The following is a 6,036-nucleotide window of genomic DNA, read 5'->3' on the forward strand; positions in this document are numbered from 1 at the left end:
GTTGTGAGTTCACTTTACAGAGCACCCTTAGCCCAGTCGTCGAGCTGAAACACGATACTGCTGATTAACGGGGCAGAATTTGTCTGTTCTCCTAATTCATTTTCCTGGACATGATAAGTCATTTTAATTTTTGTTTTCATGGTGGCGTTTGTGAAGCGCGCGGATAGATAGGTCTTCAATAGAGTTCAAAAAGACATCGTATAAATTAAAATCTTATCTCCGCTTCCAATAAACAACAAAGGCGGTATAGAAGGGAATTTTCTGGCCCTGGTGACACGTGAAGGAGCTGCTTCTTGCCAGAGATAGAAAGGCAGAAACCAATGAAATATTTTAGATAACGTAGTTTTCTCTTGCACTCCCAACACGTCTTTACGCTAGTTTGCCGACCGGTTCATGTTTTCTTTTTCTTGGCATGCACACTTCTGAAATTCCTTGTTTCCTCAGCGCTGTAACTAAGCAGGAGCTCGGATATTCGCACTGGGCGTCGCAAAGGCTACGACACGAGAAACAGAGAGAGGATAGGTTAACCTGGCATACTACTCTAGATGAGGGTGAAGGAAGAGGGTGGAAGAGAGGGAAAGAAAAGAATAAAAAAAGATGAAAGGTGACACCAAGCATACACAGCACTCGCGCACTCCCGAACACAGAGGACCATGAAAAGGTGCCTATCAAACCAGTGTTCCCAAGCTAAACCAGTATGGGTTTTACTGCTTTTTATATACTGTCATAAGAAAAAAAGTGTGAGATCAAAATTCCCAGATCGTCTTGAATTAGAGCGGGCTGAAATATTTGTACCAAGGTATCATTTGCGCGCTCTGTAACGATAGCTGTGAGATTCTCATTAATTGTTTCAACACTGTGGTCGTCTTCTTCAGTTAAAGCGAAAAATCTGTTCTGCAGTGACATCGTGAATTTCTCTACCTTCCCTCTTAACACTAACTCCTTATTAGCCTCCCGCTTCACTAGTTTCCTCCGTTCCCTCTTCAAATCGAAGCTTACACGAGACGATGCCGCAGAAGTAGGTGGTAGGATGGTTCGACAGGATACCGACAAACTATCTCAGGAGACTAAAGATCTGATTAAGAAACGCCAAAGCATGAGGACGTCTAACGCCACAGACAGGATAGAGCTAGCAGAGCTATCAAAGTTAATAAATAAGCGCAAGGTAGCCGACATAAGAAAGTTTAACATAGAGAAAATCCAGCATGCACTAAAGAACGGAGGTAGCCTGAAAACAGTGAAGAGATAACTCGGCATAGGTAAAATCCATATGTATGCACTAAGAGAAAAAAGGCAATATCATTAGCAATATGGATAAGATAGTTAAAGTAGTCGAGGAGTTCTACACAAATCTATACAGTAGCGAACGTAATCAAGTTACTGAGAGAGGCATTCGAGTAATGCAGTGGGACATCCGGCCAGTAATGAAGGAGGATGTAAAGAAAGCCATAGGAACAATGCAAAGGAGGGAAGCAGCGGGTGAGGAACAGGTAAAAGCAGATTTGTTGAAGGACGGAGCAGAGATTGTGCTAGAAAAACTAGCCACCCTGTATACGCAATGCCTTGTGAACTCGAGAGTACCAGAAGCTTGGAAGGACGCTAACATTAACTTGATTCATGAGAAAGGAAACGTCAAGGAGTTGAAGAATTACAGACCGATCAGCTTACTGTCTGTAGCCTACGAGGTATTTACTAAGGTCGTCGCTAATAGAGTCAGGAGAACCTTAGACTTCAATAAACCAAATGATCAGGCAGGTTTTTGTGAAGAATACACGACAATAGACCATATTCACACTATCAATCAGGTGATAGAGAAATGCGCAGAATATAACCAACCCCTATTTATAGCCTTCATTGATTACGAGAAAGCATTTGACTTAGTTGACACCTCAGCTGTCATGCAGACATTGAGGAATCAGGGTGTGAAGGAGTGTTATGTGAAAATATTGGAAGATATCTATAACTATTGCACAGCTACTACAGTCCTCCATAAAGTCAGCAATAAAATTGCAATAGGCAGTTTTAGCTGAGCGTTTTTACGGCCAGCGGGGCGGAGCGGGCGAGCGGATACACCAGCGGAGAGGCGCGCGAGGAAAGAGTTTTAGCCGGGCGGATCACCCGTCTTCTCGAGCGGACTAGAGTCGAATTGCTCTGCTGCTCTACCTAGATGTCACAATTTGAGTTAGAGTGAAAAGAATATCAATTTAGCCAACTAATAATGCGCTGAAACTATTTATTAAAGGTAGATTCTGTGTTTTTTGCTATTTATTGGGCAAATGTTGCGTTTTAGATGTACAACAGAGGCTGCCATCTTGAATACCCATACACGGCCGCGCGCTCTTACGCACGCTCGCGCGCTGCCTATCGCTCCGCTGGAGAGTGCTTCCCAGCGGGCGTAAGCTTCGCTCCGTAAAAACGCTGGCCGGCCCAGCGACGTGCGCATGCGCAGTGGCGTCTGCGCTCGCCCGCTCCACTCCGCTGGCCGTAAAAACGCTCAGCTAAAACTGCCTAATAAGGAAAGGTGTACGGCAGGAAGACACGATCTCGCCAATGTTATTCACCGCCTGCTTACAGGCATTCCGGGGCCTGAAATGGGAATAGTTGGGGATAAGAGTTAATGGAGAATACCTGAGTAATTTGCGATTCGCAGAGGACATTGCCTTGCAAAACCACTCAGGACATGAACTGCAAAGCATGATCAATGAGTTAGACAGGCAGAGCAGAACGGTGGGGCTATAAATTAACATGCAGAAAACCAAAGTAATGTTCAAAAACCTAGCAAGAGAGCAGCAGTTCGCAAATGGTAGCGAGGTGCTAAAAGTAGTAAGGGAATATGTCTGTTTAGGGCAGGTAGTGACAACTGATCCGGATCATAAGAGGGAAATAACTAGAAGAATAACAATGGGGTGGAGCGCATATGGCAGGTTCTCTCAGATCATTAATGACAGTTTACCAATATCCCTGAAGAGAAAAGTATACAACAGCTGTATCTTACCGGTACTCACCTATGGGGCAGAAACGTGGAGGCTAACAAAGAGGGTTCATCTTAAGTTAAAGACAACGCAGCTAGCTTAACGTTAAGAGATCGGAAGAGGGCGGAGTGGGTGAGGAAACAAACGCGGGTTAATGACGTCCTAGTTGAAATGAAGAGGAAGAAATGGGCTTGGGCAAGTCATGTAATGCGAAGGCAAGATAACCGCTGGTCCTTACGTGAAACGGAGTAAATTACAAGCGAACGCAAGAGTAGCAGGAGGCTGTAGAAAGTTAGGTGGGCAGATGAGATTAAGAAGTTTTCGAGGTACGGTGGCCACAACTGGCAAAGGATAGGGTTAATTGGAGAGACAAGGGAGAGGACTCTGCCCTGCAGTGGGCGTAGTTAGGCTGATGAGGATGATGCTGACCATTTAAGCAGCTTTTGTTAGCGACATCAAAAGAAAGTCAGGAAAATGCAGAGGCTACCAGGAGAGAGAAGCTGACGCCTATTGCACACACAACCCCATGTCGGGGACTCTGTTTGCTGAGAAAATCGGCCATTTTTCTTTGGAAGGCATCATGAAACGTTGAAGTAGCACCGCTGTCACATGGAGCGTTTTTATTTTGCGCAAAGTACAAAAATATCACTTTCATGCAAACACTTCAGTGGGCTATTTTACAAGGCTATGCATAGCTTCTGCGTTAAAGGTTTGTTCCTTACATGAATGGCTTAACCTAGACTGGAATGGCCTTTCCAGTCATCTGGCGGTCATCGGTGATCCTGCTCGCTTGAAGACTGCCTTCGCAGAGGCTGTCTCATCGAACCCATGCTTACCGCAAGCATGTCAACACTTGTCGCCGTACAGCCTGCCCCTTCAGTAATTTCCGACATTGAGACTTTGGAGGTATGAATAAATATTGATAATAATTTAACACGGTGCCTAAATATTTGTTGCTAATTAATCAAGCTTACACGCGGGAAAAAAATTGCCGACGATTACGTTACTTCTTAATGCGAAACTTTAGCGCAGCTTATCAGCTACTTCAACTTTTCGATAGATCGAGGCAAAGAATTCGAGCAAGACATGCATGTAAAATTACAGCTAACTTGTTATTTTTCACACGTATTCCTTCTTTAAGAAAGACTTCACTAACAGTTCTTGATTATCAGGAATGAAGGTTCGTGGTCGGAGAAATAGATATACATATATTCTAACGGCCTTTATTGACAGGAGAAGACTTGTTGTGAAGGCCGGTTAAAGCGGGCAAGCGCAGGTCCAGTCCCAGAACAGTTGATGCTCTCATCTCGCGCCCCGCGTAGGCTCTGCTGCCTCAGCTGCCGAACGTCTTCCTCTCGTCTCGCGCCGCGCGTCGGTTCTGCTGCTCCGACTGCTAATAAGCTTCCTCTTTACCTTTGGCTCCGGGAAAAAAAGAGCCATCCTGGCGATTTAGGGGGTCAACAGGACGCAGGGGTCTTTGTGCGGCTTCAAACGCGAAATATGGAGGGTCTCGCGCCCACGTTGTCGGAGATCGGGTGAAGGCGTCACGGGCTCAACGATGTAATTGACGGGAGAAGTGCGCTCAAGGCCACGGTAGGGTCTGTGATAGTTTGGCAGCAACTTGGCAGACAGACCTGGTGCACCGGAAGGCACACGGAGCCAAACAAGGGATTGCGGCTGAAAAGTGTCTGTGCCATGGGAGTGGTCGAAGCGGTATTTCTGCCGCCCTTGGTAGTCGGACGTGAATGACCGGGCGAGCTGGCGGCAGTCTTCAGCGCGCCTGGAGACTTCAGATACGGTTGTGGATTCCGATGAATCAAGATGGTAAGGGAGAATAATGTCGAGCGGCGAGGATGGTTCACGGCCGTACAGAAGGAAGAATGGTGCGAGAGAGAGAGAGAAAGGAATTTTAATGAGGGAAAGGTGGAGAGGTCGGCTGGTGGTAACATGGCCCTGGCCTGCTACTCCACACAGGGGAAAGGGAAGAGGAGGAAAAGGAAAGTGCGAATGAAGGCTGATGATGGCATAAGAATGGTGCGAAAACAGTAGCGCTCTGCGTAGCGGTGTTGTAGGCGTATGTGACGAAGGGGAGGACGACGTCTCAGTTGGAATGGTCTGCCGCCACGTACATTGACAACATGTCACCTAATGTTCGATTGAAACCTTCAGTCAAGCCGTTCTTCTGGGGATGATACGCAGTAGTGGCGCGGCCAATAATGTTGCATTGCTGCAAAAGAGATGAAGCGACGCCTGACAGAAACACCCGCCCACGGTCGCTCAACAGTTCACGTGGTGCTCCGTGCCGAAGTATGAAACGGTGCAAGAGGAAGGCTGCAACATCCCGCGCCGTAGCAGCTAGGAGGGCGGCTGTTTCGGCGTACCCGGTCAGATGGTCTACAGCGACGATGACCCAGCGGTTTCCTGCAGCAGTGTAGGGAAGTGGTCCATACAGGTCAATGCCAACTCGGTCAAATGGCCTGGCTGGGCAAGGCAAAGGCTGCATAGGGCCGGTGGAATGGTGATGACCGGGCTTGGGGCGCTGGCAATCGGGGCAGGAACAGAGAAATTTTCGGACGTAGATGTCGTAGAACGTAGGTGTCAGGGACCGATCCTTACAAGCACTAGGTGGAGGTCCCTAGTATGGGACCCCAGTGACGGTGGCTGTCGCCCGGGCACGCCCGACTAAGGCTTGGTGGGCCTGTAAGTCGTGGCAGCCGAGCAGGGTCGCCTCCCAGTCCTCCCGGGTTGGGTTGAGATTAGGGGAATAGTCGGGTTGGAGGGGCAGGCCCACACCATGTGATAGGTGCCAGAAGACACCGCACTACAGTGTGGGCAGCTGCCGTTAAAGAAGGGGTCAAAATGTTTTAGTGCTGCCGGGCAAAGCAATGTATTGGTGAGAACACGGAGAAGGAGCCGCTCATCCGCCTTCTATAGTCCTTTACATGGGCTAGGGTAAAGGCGATGACTATTTTGATAGTATGTTGTAATATCTTTGAACGTATAGACCGGATTAAAATCGGGTTCCTGATTGGGTGGGGAGGAGAAAACAGGCCGGTGAGAGAGC

This window comes from Amblyomma mixtum, chromosome 8, assembly GCF_055824585.1.
Source record: "Amblyomma mixtum isolate Tamu chromosome 8, ASM5582458v1, whole genome shotgun sequence".
NCBI lineage: Eukaryota > Metazoa > Arthropoda > Arachnida > Ixodida > Ixodidae > Amblyomma > Amblyomma mixtum.